Below are 18,201 nucleotides of genomic sequence, written 5' to 3'. Positions count from 1 at the left end.
TCTCTCTGTGTCTCTCTCTGTGTCTCTCTCTGTCTGTCTCTCTCTCTCTCTCTCTGTATTAAGTTAGTACTAAGTTAGCCTGGAGCAGTGTTTTGTAGAGGAATAAGACGGTGCTATTTTCAGGGTCTGTAGATTAGAAGAAGCTTTTAGTAGAATGATGTGCTCTTCTTGTCGGATGTGGGAGTTTAGGGAGAGCTTATGTTTGACTGAGGAGTATATCTGCAATAAGTGCCATTGGTTGAGAATCTGATCAGATCAAATGGATCAGTTGGAGAGACAGTTAGAGGCAATGAGGAATTTATAAGTGCAAGGAGATGTGATGGATGGCAGTTATAGGAAGGGAGAAAAGTCACAGATACAGTCACATGCATGGGTTAACACCACGACAGGTAAGAGAGGTAGGCAGGTAGTGCAGGAGCCTCCTATAGATATCCCCATTTCAAATAAGTATGCTGCTTTGGAAAATGTAGGGGGTGATGGATTTTCAGGGTAATGTAACATGAACAGCCAAGTTTCTGGTATTGAGTGGCCCTAATGCAATGAGGGTTACGTCGGGTTCCGAGAGATCGATTGTGTTAGGGGACTCTGGTCCGAGGCACAGACAGATGTTTCTGTGGCCAGCAGTGAAAAATCAGAGTGTTGTGTTGCCTCCCTGGTGCCAGGATCAAGGATGTCTCAGAAAGGGTGCAAAATGTTCTCAAGGGGACGAGAGACCAGAGGAGGTCATTGTACACATTGGAACCAATGACATAGGAAGGGAAACGGATGAGATTCTGCAGGGAGAATATCGAGAGTTCGGCAGGAATTTAAAAAGGAGGTCCCGAGAGTAGTAATATCTGGATTACTCCTGGTGTTATGAGCTAGTAAGGGTAGGAATAGGAGGATAGAACAGATTAATGCACAGCTGAGGAGCTGGTGAATTGGAGAAGGATTCACATTTTTGGATCATTGAAATCTCAGAAATTACAAAAAAGGACGGATTGCACCTGAATTGGAAGGGAACTAATATATATAGGGAGATTTGCTAGAGCTGCTCAGGAGGATTTAAACGAGTAAGGTTGGGTGAGGGGATGGTACTTGGGACCTAGGGCGATAGTGAGGAAAGAGATCAATCTAAGACTGATACAGTTGAGAAAAGAAGCAAGTCAAACAGTCAGGGCAGGTTGGGACAAAGCAGAGAACGATGTGGGACTGAAAAATTAAACTGCATTTAATTAATTCAATGCAAGAGGCCTAACAGGGAAGGCAGGTTAACTCAGGGCATGGTTAGGAACATGGGCCTGGGATATCATAGCAACTGCAGAAACATGGCAAAGGGATGGACAAAACTGGCAGCTTAATGTTCCAGAATACAAATGCTACAGGAAGAGAAGAGGGGGAGTGACATTTTTGAAAAGGGATAGAATTACAGCTGTACTGAAGGAGGATGTTCCCTGAAGTACATCCAGGAAAGTTATTTGGGTAACCTAAGAAACAAGAAACGGATGATCATCTTATTGGGATTGTATTACAGACCCCCTAATAGTCAGCAGGGAATTGAGAAAGAAATTTGTAAAGAAATTTCAGTTATCTGTAAGAAAAATAGGGTGGTTATGGTAGGGAATTTAAAATTTCTAAACCTAGACTGGGACTGCCATAGTGTTAAGGGTTTAGATGCAGAGGAATTTGTTAAGTGTGTACAAGAAATTTTTCTGATTCAGTATGTGAACCTGCGAGAGAAGGTGCAAAACTTGACCTACTCGTGGGAAATTAGGCAGGGCAGTTGACTGAGGTGTCAGTGGGGGAGCACTTGGGGCCAGCGACCATAATTCTATTAGTTTTAAAATAGTGACGGATAAGGATAGACCAGATCTAAAAGTTGAAATTCTAAACTGGAGGCTAATTTTGACGGTATTAGGCAAGAGCTTTCAAACGCTGATTGGGGCAGATGTTCGCAGGTAAAGGGACGGCTGGAAAATGGGAAGCCTTCAAAAATGAGATAACAAGAGTCCAGAAGCAGTATGTTCCTGTTAGGGTGAAAGAAAAGGCTGGTAGGTATAGGGAATGCTGGATGACTCTAGAAATTGAGGCTTTGGTGAAGAAAAAGAAGGAAGCATATGACTGGATAGATCGAATGAATCCTTAGAATATAAAGGCAGTAAGAGTATACTTAAGAGGGAAATCAGGAGGGCAAAAAGGGGACATGAGCTAGCTTTGGTAATTAGAGTTAAGGAGAAGGGTTTTTACAAATACATTAAGGACAAAAGGGTATCTTGGGAGAGAATGGAGCCCCTCAAAGATCAGCAAGATGACCTTCATGTGGAGCCGCAGGAGATGGGGGAGATACTAAATGAGTATTTTGCATCAGTGTTTACTGTGGAGAAGGACATGGCAGATACAGAATGTGGGAAAATAAATGGTACATTTTGAAAAATGTCCATATTACAGAGGAGAACGTGCTGGATGTCTTGAAATGCATAAAAATGGATAAATCCCCAAGACCTGATCAGAGTTCTAGGGTACACCTGTGGGAAGCTAGGGAAGTGATTGTTGGGCCCCCTGCTGAGATATTTGTATCATCGAAAGTCACAGATGAGGTGCCAGAAGACAGGAAGTTGGCTAACGTGGTGCCACTATTTAAGAAAGGTGGTAAGGACAAGCCAGGGATCTATAGACAGATGAGCCTGACATCGATGGTGGGCAAGTTGTTGGAGGGAATCCTGAGGGACAGGATGTACAAGTATTTGGAAAGGCAAGGACTGATTAGGGATAGTCAACGTGGCTTTGTGTGTGAGAAACATGTCTCTCAAACTTGATTGAGTTTATTTGAAGAAGTAACAAAGGGGATTGATGAGGGCAGAGCAGTAGGTGTGATCTATATGAACTTCAGTGAGGTGTTCGACCAGGTTCCCCATGGGAGACTGGTTAGCAAGGTTAGATCTCATGAAATACAGGGAGAACTAGCCATTTGGATACAAAACTGGCTCAAAGGTAGAAGACAGGGTGGTGGTGGAGTGCCACAAGGATCAGTGCAGAGTCCAATACTTTTCGTCATTTATGTAAATGATTTGGATGTGAGCATAAGAGGTACAGTTAGTAAGTTTGCAGATGACACCAAAATTGGAGGTGTAGTGGACAGCGAAGAAGGTTTCCTTGGATTACAACAGGATGTTGATCAGATGGGCCAATGAGGCCAATAGCTGAGGAGTGGCAGATGGAGTTTAATTTATGCACGGTGTTGCATTTTGGAAAAGCAAATCTTAGCAGGACATATACACTTAATGATAAGGTCCTAGGGAGTATTGCTGAATAAAGAGACCTTGGAGTGGAGGTTCATAGCTCCTTGAAAGTAGAGTCGCAAGTGGATAGGATAGTGAAGAAGGCATTTGGTATGCTTTCCTTTATTGGTCAGAGTACTGAGTACAGGAGTTAAATTCTGGTCTCCTTCCAGTCGAAGGGATGTTGTGAAACTTGGAAAGGTCCAAAAAAGATTTACAAGGACATTGAGGATTGGAGGACTTGAGCTATCAGGAAAGGTTGAATAGGTTGGGGCTGTTTTCCTTGGAGCGTCTGAGGCTGAGGGGTGACCTTTTCGAGGTTTATAAAATCATGAGGGGCCTGGATAACATAACTAGACAAAGTCTTTTCCCTGGAGTGGGGAAGTCCAGAACTAGAGGGTATAGGTTTAGAGTGAGAGGGGAAAGTTGTAAAAGAGACCTTTTCATGCAGAGGGTAGTACATATATGGAATGAGCTGCCAGAGGCTAGTACAAATGCAACATTTAAAAGACATCTGGATGGGTATATGAATAGGAAGGATTTGGAGGGACATGGGCTGGGTGCTGGCAGGTGGGACTAGATTGGGTTGGGACATTTGGTCGGCATAGATAAGTTGGACCAAAGGGTCTTTTTCCATGCTGTACATCTCTGACTCTGAGATGTCACCTTTTCTTAAGCTGTCTCAAGAATGTGACTTGAAAGAAGTTCTGAGATTTCCATGTTAATGGACCGAAACCTGCAACCCATTCTAAAAGATGAAAGGCTTAACAGCCATCTAAGTTTGTTCAATATGTCGTATCAGTTGCATGATACTGATCTTTTGCTATAAATTCTGTGTCTTATGATCCTGCTCCACAGCTACCTGATGAAAGAGCATTGCTCCACAAGCTATTACTTCCAGATAAACCTGTCGAACTGTGACCTGGTGTTGTGTGATTTTAAAACTTTGTCCATGCCAGTCTAACATCAGCACCTCCACATCAGAATTGGGGATAGTATAGTTTGGAGCAGAGATGTTGTTCTTTGTGTCCAGGATGGTGAATCCCAAAGGTTGTATTGCCTACATGGTGCTTGGATTTGGGATATCTAACTGGGCCACAGAGGAACTTGTAGTGGGAGGGTAAAGATCCAGTTGTTGTGGTCCATGTAGGGTATCAAAGACATGGATAAAACTAGGGGAGGGCAGAGGTCCTGCAAAGGGAGTCTGAACAGCTAGGGGCTAAATTAAAATGCAGAACCAAAAGGCCACAAGCTAATTGACACAGGGTCAATAAGATTAAGCAGGTAAATGTGTGGGAGAAATGGGTTTGAATTCCTGGGACGTTGGCACCAGTGCTGGGGAAGAAGGAAGAGATGGTCTTCTTCTGAATCATGCTTGGACTGGAGTCCTAGTGAATTGATAACTAGGCCTGTAGACAGGGGTTTAAATTAAATACTGGGGGGGGGGGGGGGTGGAATTAGAAAACCCAACTTAAAGGAGGAGATAAGAGTGCATGTTAGCAATGTGGTGGATGGTTACTGGACAATAATCGCGAGGGACAGAACATGTGTATGTCTTTATGCACCAAGGAATTATAGAAGAGTAGGGGGAAGTTTACCAGTAGAACAAATTTAAAAGCTTTATCAAAATGCACAAAGCATTCAAAACAAACTGAATGAGTTAATGGCCCAAATGGAAATGGATGGGTACGATTTGGTAGTGATTACTGAGACCAGAGAAAGAAGGTGGTGTTGCTTTTCTGGTGAAGGAAGGGATTGGTGTTCTAATGAGAAATGATATAAGCAAGAGAGGTCAAGATGTGAAAGCAGCCTGGGTAGAAATAATAGAAAGCAAAGGGAAGAAGTACTTGGTCAGTCTCACATCAGTGTACTGCAATTAAACATAGGCATTAGGACAAATTTGGCCTGAGTAGATTGAGCAGGAAAGCTAAAAGGTAAGACAGCGGATGAGCAATGGCAATTGTTTAAGGTGCTACTCAATTCCTCACGGCTAAAATACATCCCAGTGAGGAAGAAAGGTGGTAAGGGGGTAAAACAAATCAACACCTAAACAAGGAGGTCAAGGTCAAGGTTATGAAGTCAAACATTAAGGTATACCATATTGCAAAGGCCAATGTCAAACTGGAGGATTGGGAAACATTCAAACATAAACAAAAGTATATTTATAAAAAAAATCTGAGGAAAATTACAAAAGAAAACTAGCACAAAATACCAAAAAGGATAACAAAAGCTTCTATCCATATATAAAAGGGAAGACAGTCGCTAAGGTGAATGTTGGTTCCTTGGAAGGTGAAACCAGAGAGCTAATAGTGGGGAACACTGAAATGGCCTAGATACCGGTGTGGGATAAACGGTTTTTATATCTGGATGGCAAGAAGTAACTAGTGGGAAACCACAGTATTTGGTCTTGGTCCCCAGCTTTACAATCTACATTAACAGCTTGGATACAGAGATAGTAGGCTCTATAGCTAAATTTGCGGATGACATAAAAATAGGCATGGTGCTAAATTGCACTGAGTAAATAATAACCTTACAAATGGATATAGATAGATGAAGAGAGTGGGCTAAAATGTAGCAGATTGAGTTTAACATGGATAAGTGTGAGTTCATGCATTTTGGTCAGAATGGGAAGAGACTGGGGTTCTCCAGTAGAGTGGGATCTGGGTGTCCTTGATCATGACTCAGAAAATTAGCATGCAGCTACAGTACATAATTATGAAAGTGAATGGAATTTGGCTTTTATAGCTAAAGGAATAGAATATAAAGATTAGGAAGTATTGTTGCAGCCATACATATCATTGGTGAGACCATACCTGGAGTATTGTACAGTTTTGGCCCCCTTATTTGTGGAAAAGTGTAGTGGTATTGGAGGCAGTTCAGAGGAGGTTCGCTCAGTTTTCCCAGAGAGGAGGGGTTAGTGGTATGAAGAGAGATTGAACAGTTTATGCCTATACTGTTTGGTATTTAGAAGAATGAGATGAGATCAAATTGAGATATTCAAGATGATAAAAGGTATGGATAAAGTAGTTGTGGAGTGGATGCTTCCTCTTGTGGTGCATTCTAGGATGAGAGGTCATAGTCTTAGGATAAGGCGTAGCAAATTTAAAACAGAGTTGAGGAGAAACTACTTACAGAACATAGAACATTACAGCACAGTACAGACTCTTTGGCCTTCGATGTTGTGCCGATCTGTGGGACCAATCTAAAGCCTATCTATCCTACACTGTTCCATTTTCATCCATATGTTTATCCAATGATCATTTAAATGCCCTTAAAGTTGGTGAGTCTACTACTGTTGCAGGCAGTGTGTTCCATACCCCTACTACTCTCTATCACCCCTAAATTTAAAACTATGTCCCCTTGTGCTAGCCATCACCATCCAAGGAAAAGGTCTCTCGCTGTCCACCCCATATAACCCTTTGATTATCTTATATGTCTCAATTAAATCACTTCTCAACCTTCTTCTCTCTAATAAAACAGCTTCAATTTGCTCAGCCTTTCCTCATAAGACTTTCCCTCCATACCAGGCAACATCCAAGTAAATCACCTCTGGATTTAGCCAATAGCTAAATCCCCAATGTAAATAGCAACGGTGAGAGGGGGCACGCTTGTCGCTTGCCTCTGCCAATACTTTCCAAAGCTTCTGCATCCTTCCTATAATACGGTGACAAGAACTGTATGCAGTACTCTAAATTTTGTACAGCTGCAACATGACCTTGCGGCTCCAAACCTTAATCCCTCTACCAATAGAAACTAACACACAACATGCCTCTTAACAACCCTAACAACCTTCATGGCAACTTTCAGGGATCTATGTACACGGACACCAAGATCTCTCTGTTCATCTACACTACCAAGAATCTTACCATTAGCCCAGTACTCTGCATTCCTGTTGCTCCTTCCAGAATGAATCACCTCACACTTTTCCGCATTAACTCCATTTGCCACCTCTCAGCCCAGCCCTGCAACTTATCCACGTCCCTCTGTAACCTGCAACATCCTTTGTCCACGTCTCCACTGACCTTAGTGTTAGAAAGAGAAGAACATCATCTGCGTAAAGGATGATCTTATGCCTTCCTGCTCCTACCGCCGGGGCAGTTATATTGGGGTTTTTCCGGATGGCCTCTGCCAATGGCTAAATCCCAAATGTAAATAGCAACGGTGAGAGGGGGCACCCTTGTCGGTTGCCTCTGCCAATACTAAAATTGTCAGACCGTATACCGTTACTGAGAACCGCTGCTTTAGGGTCACGATATAACACTGTCACCCACCTGGCAAAGACCCCTCCAAGATCAAACCGTTCCAGTATATAAAAGAGGTACGCCCACTCCACCCGGTCAAATACTTTCTCTGCATCCATGGAGACTACCAAGCCCGGAATCGACCCTTGCTGGTACACCTGAACCATATTTAGCACTCTCCTAATATTATTAGAGGAACTGCGACCCCTAATAAAACCTGTCTGGCCCTCCTTTACAAAGAAGGGCAAGACCTTCTCCAGCCTCAACACCAGCCTCAACACCAACAAAATTTTAAAGTCAATGTTTAATAACAATATAGGTCTATACAAAGTGCATTCCTCTGGAGCTTTCCCTCTCGTGAATAAGAGAAATATTTGCTTCTTTCAAAGAAGATGGGAGGCAGTCCTGTCTGTATGAATAATTGTACATATTCAACATTAGCCCAGCCATCATGTCTATGAACCCCTTATAAAACTCACTCTGAAATCCATCTGGGCCGGGTGCTTTACCACTCTGGAGCTGCCTCAATGCCTCCTGTATCTCTTGGGTTGTCAGAGGGGTGTTCAAAAGAGACGCCTGCTCTGATGTTACACTTGGGAGGTCCAATGCCTTAAAAAAGGACTCCATCTTCGCCAATCTGTCCTCAAACAGCCCTCCAACTGGTACATCCCAGCGTAGAATCTCCTGAATGCTGCATTAATCTTTTTGGGATTCCAGGTGATAATACCAGAACGCTCTCTAATGGATATGATAGATTGGGGGGGCACTCTTCTTTCTGGCCGAGTATGCCAAATACCTATCCGGTTTATCCCCATACTCGAATAACCTGTTTCCCAAAAGAAATCTCCCTCTTTGCTGCCTGGGTGAACGCGGCATTCAGAAGGCTATAATCCACTGCAACCTAGTTATAGACTGTCTGTCAAGATATGCTGTTTCGGCTGCCTTCAGCCGAGCCTCAAACACATGCTGCTGCTCTCCCTTCTGCCGTTTCAGAGTCACCAAGTAAGAAATAATCAAAACCCCTTGCATAGGCCTTGGTAGTCTCCCAGAGCACTGACCAGCCATACCCGAATTCATGTCCCAAAATAATTTTAAATTACCGTGAAAAATACTCTATGAGCTTACTATCCTTCAGGAGGAAAGGATCCACGTGCCCGTGCCATGCTCCTGTCCCATCGCCACCAGCCTTAACTTCCATGTACACTGCCGCATGATCAGAAATGGCTATGTTCCCAATTCTATAGGACAGCACTGAATTCACGAAGGCCGAGGGGACAAAAAACAAGTCAATCCTAGTATAGCACATATGTAGATTAGAAAAATAAGTGAAGTCCCTACCCGCAGGGTGAAGACATCTCCACATATCCACCAATCCCAGCTCCCTGTTCAGGTCCACCAGCTGCCTGGATTGCAGGGATACCCACAAGACCCCTTGGCATCCTATCCACCTCGGTGTCCATACGTCGGTTAAAGACTCCCCCTATAATTGTATGACATGGCCAAAGGGTCATCAACCTGGAGAGCGCATCTGTTAAAAAAAAAATTTGAGGGGGTGTGCCGGGGAGCAATATACATTCATGATTCCACATTCCTCTCCATGTATTAAAGCTTTAAGGATCAGAAACCACCCACATTCGTCCTTAATTTGGTCTAACAACTGAAATGGAAGATTCTTCTGAATGAGTATAGCTACTTTTCGAATTGAAAGATAAAGAAAACATCCGGTCGAAACCTCCCTGCTATAATTTTAAGTGCTCCTTATCGGTTAGATGTGTTCCTTGCAGCAAGGCTACATCGACTCTTTCTAAGGCTGGAAAGTATCTTTTTTTTCCCTTAATCAGTGAATGACTCCCTTTAACATTCCAGGTGTACCATTTAAACAAGCAGTTAGCCACAGCCATCCGAAGCAGCCTGTGATCCCCCGGGAGGAAGAATTCCATTTAGAACGCGCCGAGTGAAAACAAAAAACAGTTCATATAAAATACAACTACAACAACTACCAAATTATAACTTCTAACAATTACTTCCATAATGAACCAACATATAACGCAAATAAGCCGAGACTTCCCCCTTGCCCACAGGGGGCGCTCATAATATCCTCTAACCCCTCAATGGCTCCTTCTAGCTGAAGCCGTGCCCCAAACCCAGTCAAAATTAAGTATAAAAAAGTTACAAGTGTCTGACAACAAAAAAAATTAAAAGTTGACATTCAACCCATCCCATCCATTCTTTGACCCCAGGCAGTGATGGTTTAAAAAAAAGAATCCCCACCCCAGACTAAGAAAGAGAAAAAGGGAATGACAAACAAACAAAGGATAATGGGAGGAGAGAAAGAAGGGAGAGGAAAGAGAGAGAGAGAGAGAGAGAGAAAAAAGGGAGACCCCCACATATTAAAAAGACAAAACTAGGCAAACTACAGAAAACAGAAAGCGAACACTATTTTCCGTATTATTTGAGCCAGCCAGTCTATTTTAAGGTGTCCAGGAAGTCCTTTGCCTTTTCCGATGAATGAAAATTATGCACGGACCCTCCGTGGCTGAAACATTACATCACCGGATATCACAGAGTACTGAATATTCAAGTCCCTCAGCCTCCTTTTTTACCTCATCAAAGACCTTCCTCTTATGGATCACAGCTGCAGAAAAGTCTTGAAAGAACATAATTCTTGATCCTTTATATATCAGCGCCTGTGGACCCTTCCCCAGTGTTCTAGAAGCTTCCAACACCATTTGCTTGTCTCTATAGTGCTGGAGTTGCTGGTCTGACCGGGGCCTGTCGACCTGAACCCAGTCTGCCATGACCTCCAGCTTCAAAAACTGCAGGAGCCATTGCTCCAAGAAGCTGATCAGCTGGCCTCCCTCTTCCCGCTGTGGCAGCCTGATCAGGCGGGTATTCTTGGATTGATCCTTGTGAACAATAGTTGTTAATGGCCTGTGGAATAGTGGGACTTCATTATCAGCACAGTTAAGTTGTAGCAATTTTACAACGTGGTAGAATTGTTTACTCCCAAGAACAGTGTGGGCAAGGGTAACATGTGTTAGAAAATAAGTGCAAGTGAAAGAATCAGCATGTTGATGTCAAGAATAAATTTCCTGTTTTCCCTTTGAGGTTTAAATGGTGAGTTAAAAATCTCACTAATGAGTGGTGACTTCCTTATTTGGGTGCATTTTCATATCATTATTGCCTCAATGGACGTCACTTCTCTGCAGCTTCAAATTCTCTTCTTCCTCAAGAAATTACACTGCACCAATTACTTCATATGTAAGAGTAATTACCTGGTGGCAGCAGCTTAACACTTGCTTCTCCAGGCCTTTTATCTGATTCTGTCTTCATAATAATGATCCTGCATGTACTATAGGCACCATCCACCTCTACCTTTCATCCATGCAATTTGGCACAGCCAAACAACCAGGCTAATTATGTTGTCATACCTCTTCTGGGACCAACTCTTGTGCCAGCAGCTTGTGTGGCAGACGTAATGTATATGCTTCAACTAGGTATTCAAATCTGAAAATAAAAGAGGACCTGTGGGATAAAGAAGGACTATTATCGAGAAGTGCTATTACTGCCCAGGGTATGGTCAGTCAAGCATTTAGTTGTAGCAGAGTCAGCATCCATGTCCTTACACTTTGGGATTGGGCCATTCAAGATCTGTAAGCCAAGTCCAATGAATCCAGAGATTACAGTTAAGTCAGTTTGGGTACTGTGGAGACATCAGTCCAGGGATAGGCCAGTTGTTTTGCAATGAGGGAAAGAAAGGGACTAAGAATGATGAGAATGAGAAAGAGAAAACCATCAGTAGTGATGGAAAATGAGATGTTCCACCACAAGTGGTGAGGTGTCCTCAGTGAGTGAATAAGAAGTCATTCCTAAACTAACCCTAATTTAATGTGGCATGGCTTATTGAATAATCTATAAATATTTAATTGGACAGGTTAAAATTCAGTGGTTAGGACCATCTCTTTTTAAAACATTTCAAGTTCATTGTTTTTGGTGTTCAATGGATAATGTTTGTCTAATTTCATAAGACCATATGGTATAGGAGTATAATTGGGCTTTTTGGCCCATTGAATCTCTTCTACCATTTGCTTGTGGCTGATATGTTTGTCAATGCCATTCTCCTGCCTTCTTCTTTTAACCCTTGATCCCCTTACTCATCAAGAAGCTACCTATCTCTGTCTTAAATACACAATGACTTTACCTCCACAGCCCTCTGCAGCAATGAGTTCCACAGATTCACCACTCAAGAAATTCCTCCTCATTTCATTTCTTTTGAGTCACTTCGTCTGTGGAATCTTCGTGAATGTTCCACTCTGCATCAGATGTGCTGTTTTCAGTTTAAAAATCATTTCTCTCCTTGTGTTGAATTGGATGTTCCACATATTTTGAATGATTTGGTGACAGTTTGCACACAGTGCCTCAAATTTAATAATGTTAACCAAGTGCAGCAAGCTTATTTCACTCTTAATGATGGCTCTTCTTCTTTCAGCCATCCACCTATTCCATTCAGTATGAGTATGATCCTTGAATGGCATGTTGAAAAGAGTGAACTATGGACGTTGTACCCTGAGGTATAATTACGATGCAATTTTATTTCTTTGCAGATACCTCTTGATTTCAACACTTTTATAAATCTCTGGTCACGTGCCATGTTAGTGAGCTGCATTCTTTATGTTGACTACTGCGGTGCATACTCTATATATTATTGATACATGAATTCTCACCATTCTTCTCTCCCAAACATGGGCATCTGTAAAATCTACTACAGACAACTTGGTTTTCAGCATGGTTTTACAGTTGAAAATTATATTTAATTCTGTTGCCCAAGCAGGCTAATGCCACCATGAATCACACCTTCTCATGTCTTGTGATTTTCACCAGAGCTGTTCTCAAACATTTCATCCTCGCAGTTCAGTGTCATAGAGTCATAGAGATGTACAGCATGGAAACTGATCCTTGACGGTATTAGGCAAGAACTTTCAAAAGCTGGTTGGAGGCAGATGTTTGCAGGTAAAGGGACGACTGGAAAATGGGGAGCCTTCAGAATTGAGATAGCAAGAATCCAGAGAAAATATATTCCTGCCCAGGTGAAAGGGAAGGCTGGTAGATATGGGGAATGCTGGATAACTAAAGAAATTGAGGAGAAGGTGAGGACTGCAAATGCTGGAGATCAGAGATGAAAAATGTGTTGCTGGAAAAGCGCAGCAGGTCAGGCAGCATACAAGGAGCTGGAGAATCGACTTTTCGGGCATAAGCAGATGCTGGAGATCAGAGTAGAGAGTGAGGTGCTGGAAAAGCACAGCAGGTCAGGCAGCATCCGAGGAGCAGGAGAATCGACATTTTGGGGATAAGCCCTTCATCAGGAAAATGCTGCCTGACCTGCTTCGCTTTTCCAGCAACACATTTTTCAGCTAAAGAAATTGAGGGTTTGTTTAAGAAAAAGAAGGAAACATATGTCAGGTGTAGACTTGATATAGCGAGAGAATCCTTGGAGTATAAAGGAAGTAGGAGTATACTTAAGAGGGAAATCAGGAGGGCAAAAAGGGGACATGAGATAACTTTGGCAAATGGAATTAAGGAGAATCCAAAGGGTTTTTACAAATATATTAAGGACAAAAGGGTAAAGTGACTGGGCATTATTGAGATTTCATCTTTGCTTAAGGAATCAAATCTGCTTTGGGTATGCAGTAAATAGCCTCTTTTCATGTGTCAAGAATGAGGTGCTGGAAAAGCACAGCAGGTCAGGCAGCATCTGAGGACCAGGAGATTCAATGTTTAAGGCGTAAGTCCTTCATCAGGAAAATTTTCCCGATGAAGGGCTTATGCCCAAAATGTCGATTCTCCTGCTCCTCGGATGCTGCCTGACCTGCTGTGCTTTTCCATCACTCACTCGCTACTTTGATCTTCAGCATCTGCAGTCCTCACTTTCTCCTTGTTTTCCCCATTGCTGGCTATAAAAGGCTTATGCTAGGACTTAAAGTTGTTTTTGATTATATCTCTAAGAATTTTCTGTTCAGAGATATTTTTGTAGAAGCTGGCTTTTCAGGCTGTTAACTGTTTGATGATGTATTGAAATACAATTTGTTGAGTTCTTCTCTTCAAATGCTTTCATGTCTTTTTCTTGAGCTTCACTACTGCCATGATTTTCTAGGCAGTCGATCCCATCACTGCTGTCATCTTTTGTATGGTTTTATAGCCACATCTGAGTCTTATGGTTCATTTCATACTGGTTGAAGAGAAGATATTGTCAAGAACTGGCTTTCAGCTTATCTTTATAAGACTATCACAAATCAAGACAAATATTCAATTCGTGGTATTCTGAGAGAGATATGTACCAAGTTGTAATTTTACTGTTGCCTTATTGAGAAACTATTCCAGATGGTCTACCAACTTATGCTTCTCTGCACATGTTTCTAACGTTCAAACTGCTGGATATCTGGCTTCTGCCTAACTCTTCATATGTTTTACTCCTTTTTTCTAACTCCACCCACACTGTTCTAATCAGGTCCAGTGAGCACCAGTTTAATGACATCATTACTGGTTACTACAGTGTTCAAAAGCCCTTCCAAAACAGGTAGGGAGCTTCAGGGTTTTAATCCAACAGGAATATAAATTTCAAAGTCAAGGTAGTGTGTTTAGCGGTTGAGAAAGTTGTGATGCTTGAATGCATCTACTGCCCTACTATTTCTAGCCGCTAGAGGTCAGTGATTTGGTTAGTGTGGTTAAAGAAGCTATGATGAGTTGCTGTGGTGCAGATGGTACATTCTGCAGCCAATTTGTAGCAACAGTGGAGAGAATGAATGTTTCAGGTGGTGGATAGAATACCAGTTAATTGAAGTGCTTTGTTTTGGATTGTGTCTAAAAGTTTTTGATTGTAGAGTGGAGACATTTTGTATGCTGTGAATTGTGTTCAGGAACACACTGCCTGAAAATATAATGAAAGCAGATTCAAAAATAATTACAAATCTAAATAACATGCATAATTAAAATTGAAAACCTTTTGCGGTGGATTAAGAGCAGAAAGTGGGGTTAACTTCAAAGTTTGTGAGAAGATTTGTAGCTCGGGTGCTCGTTGTTGTGGTTCTGTTCGCCAAGCTGGGAATTTGTGTTGCGGACGTTTCGTCCCATGTCTAGGTGACATCCTCAGTGGTTGGGAACCTGCTGTGAAGCACTCCTGTGATCTTTCCTCCGCCATTTGTAGTGGTTTGAATCTGCCGCTTCCGGTTGTCAGTTCCAGCTGTCCGTTGCAGCGGTCGGTATATTGGGCCCAGGTTGATGTGCTTATTGATTGAATCTGTGGATGAGTGCCATGCCTCTAGGAATTCCCTGGCTGTTCTGAACAGGAGATATAGAGTCAGTATGGATAGAGCTGAGAAATTATAAGGGTAGAAAGACCCTATCTACAGGCCCTCAAATCGTAGTCTGGATGTAGGGTGCAAAAATTGAATAAGGCGTTGAAATTGGCCTGTCGCAAAGGTGTTACTACAGTTGTTATGGGGGATTTCAACATGCAGGTAGACGGGGAGAATCAGGATGTTACTGGACCCCAAGAAAGGGGGTTTGTGGAGTGCTTCCGAGATGGATTCTTAGAACAGCTTGTACGGGAGCCTACCAGGGAGAAGGCAATTCTGGACTTGGTGTTACGGAACGAACCGGATTTGATCAGGCACCTCGAAGTAAAGGAGCCATTAGGAGGTAGTGACCATAATAATAAGTTTTAATCAGCAATTTTTGAGAGAGAAGGGAGAAGTGTCAGTATTGCTATTGAATAAAGGGAGTTATGGAGCTATGAGGGAGGAGCTGGCCAAAGTTCAATGGTTCAATACCCTAGCAGGGATGGCAGTGGAACAACAATGGCAGGTATTTCTGGATGCAATGCAGAAGGTGCAGGATTAGTTCATTCCAAAGAGGAAGAAAGATCCTAAGGGGAGGTAGAGGCGGCCGTGGCTGAAGTTAAGGAATGTATAAAGATTAAAGAGAAGTATAACGTAGCAAAGATGAGTGGGAAGCTGGAGGACTGGGAAACTTTTAAAGAGCAACAGCGGATAACTAAAAAGGCAATACACGGAGACAAAATGAGGTATGAAGGCAAACTGGTCAAAAATATAAAGGAGGATAGTAAAAGCTTTTTTAGGTATGTGAAAAGAAAGAAAAATGGTTAAGACTAAAATTGGGCCTTTGAAGACAAACGGGTGAATTTATTATGGGGAACAAAGAAATGGCAAAAGAGTTGAATAGGTACTTTGGATTTGTCTTCACTGGGGAAGACACAAGCAATCTCCCAGATGTAATAGTGGCTAAAGGACCCAGGGTAATGGATGAACTGAAGGGTGTTATATTAGGCAGGAAATGGTGTGGATAGACTGTTAGGTCTGAAGGCTGATAAGTCCCTGTGACCTGATGGTCTGCAACCCAGGGTACTTAAGGAGATGGCTCTAGAAATCGTGGATGAATTGGTAATCATTTTCCAATGTTCCATAGAATCAGGATCAGTTCCTGTGGATTGGAGGGTGTCTAATGTTGTCCCACTTTTCAAGAAAGGAGGGAGAGAGAAACAAGGGAATTATAGACCAGTTAGCCTGACGTCAGTGGTGGGAAAGATGCTGGAATCAATTATAAAAGATGAAATTACGACTCATTTGAATAGCAGTAACAGGATAGGTCAGAGTCAGCATGGATTTACAAAGGGGAAATCATGCTTGACTAATCTTATGGAATTTTTTGAGGATGTAACTGTGAAGATGGACAAGGGAGAGCCAGTGGATGTAGTGTACCTGGACTTTCAGAAAGCCTTTGATAAAGTCCCACATAGGAGGTTAGTGAGCAAAATTAGGGTACATAGTATTGGAGGCAAAATACTGACTTGGAGTGAAAATTGGCTAGCTGACAGGAAGCAAAGAGTGGTGATAAACAGGTCCCTTTCTGAATGGCAGGCAGTGACCAGTGGGGTACCACAAGGTTCGGTGCTGGGACTGCAGCTGTTTACAAGCTGGGACTGCAGCTGTTTACAATATACATTAATGATATAGATGAAGATATTAAAAGTAATATTAACAAATTTGCTGATGGCACAAAGCTGGGTGGCAGGGTGAAATGTGAGGAGGATGTTAGGAGAATACAGGGTGACTTGGACAGGCTAGGTGAGTGGACGGATGCATGGCAGATGCAATTTCATGTGGATAAATGTGGATAAAATCCACTTTGGTGCCAAGAACAGGAAAGCAGATTGCTATCTAAATGGAGTCAAGTTAGGTAAAGGGAAAGTACAACGAGATCTAGGTGTTCTTGTACATCAGTCAATGAAGGAGGAGAAAGTGAGGTCTGCAGATGCTGGAGATCAAAGTTGAAACTTTATTGCTGGAACAGCACAGCAGGTCAGGCAGCATCCAGGGAACAGGAGATTCGACGTTTCGGGCACAGGCCCTTCTTCAGGAATGAGCAGAGAGTGTTCAGCAGGAGAAGATAAAAGGTAGGGAGGAGGGACTTGGAGGTACAGCAGGCAGTGAAGAAAGCTAATGACATGCTGGCCCTCATAATAAGAGGAATTGAGTATAGGAGCAAAGAGGTCCTTCTGCAGCTGTACAGGACCCTGGTGAGACTGCATCTGGAGTATTGTGTGCAGTTTTGGTTTCCAAATTTGAGGATGGACATTCTGGCTATTGAGGGAGTGCAGCGTAGGTTCACGAGGTCAATTCCCAGAATAGCGGGACTATCATATGTTGAAAGATTGGAGCGACTGGGCTTGTGTACACTTGAGTTTAGAAGGATGAGAGGGGATCTGATTGAGATGTATAAGATTATTAAAGGATTGGACACACTGGAGGCAGGAAGCATGTTTCCGCTTATGGACATAGTTTAAAAATAAAGGGTAGGCCATTTAGAACAGAGTTGAGGAGAAACCTCTTCACCAGAGAGTGGTAGATATATGGAATGCTCTGCCTCAGAAAGCAGTGGGGAACAAGTCTCTGGATACGTTCAAGAAAGAGATGGATAGAACTCTTAAAGGTAGTGGAATCAAGGGTTATGGGGATAAGGCAGGAACAGGATATTGATGGTGGATGATCAGCCATGATCATAATGAATGGTGGTGCTGGCTCAAAGGGCCGAATGGCCTACTCTTACACCTCTTGTTTATTGATTGCAGAGAATTGTAGCTGAAACTGAGTGAACGTACCCGATGAGAAGCCTGTCAGATATTAATAGGATGATGAGAGAAGAAGCATTTTGAATAGCTTCAAACTAGCCATGGTTGGAGCCCTTCACTTTCACCTCAAAGTCTTCTCAGCTTGTCAGTTTGACTGAAGAACCTCTTTCCACCTTGTGTAATCACTGCAATGACGCTGGAGATTGTTAATGGGTCAGGAAATGAGTGCCCTTGCTGGTATTCCAGAATTTTTGTTTTAAGAGTATTTACTGACAGATCTAATTGACTTCCCCAGTTATCTTCAATCCTGCCCCAGTGAAATCTGGCAAAGGTCTATAAGTTGTCTGAACCCTGACTCAAGTATACTTAAATTTAACTACTTGCACAAAACCTGCCACCTATTGCCTGGAACAACTCTCCCGCCTTAAAAAATTAACTAAAGTTTCAATTTTAAAAAGAACTGAGTAGAACTTGTTAAATTTTCATTCGAGGATAGTCCCATAAATAATGTTTACTTTGTACGAGGGGAGAAAGCCAGTTCATGAATTAAAACTTTCTA

At 42.5% G+C, this 18,201-nt stretch overlaps 1 protein-coding gene across 3 annotated transcripts in view; it reads left to right on the top strand.

Moving 5' to 3' along the window:
• The window catches only part of LOC122553844 (regulator of microtubule dynamics protein 3-like), a 266,228-nt gene that overhangs the window by 34,028 nt on the left and 213,999 nt on the right, over window positions 1-18,201 (top strand). The window lies entirely within an intron of this gene.

The sequence above is a fragment of the Chiloscyllium plagiosum genome, chromosome 10 (genome assembly GCF_004010195.1).
Source record: "Chiloscyllium plagiosum isolate BGI_BamShark_2017 chromosome 10, ASM401019v2, whole genome shotgun sequence".
NCBI classification, from domain to species: Eukaryota; Metazoa; Chordata; class Chondrichthyes; order Orectolobiformes; family Hemiscylliidae; genus Chiloscyllium; species Chiloscyllium plagiosum.
The sequence above is the reverse complement of the archived record's forward strand: the minus strand, read 5'-3'. Positions and strand labels throughout refer to the sequence as shown.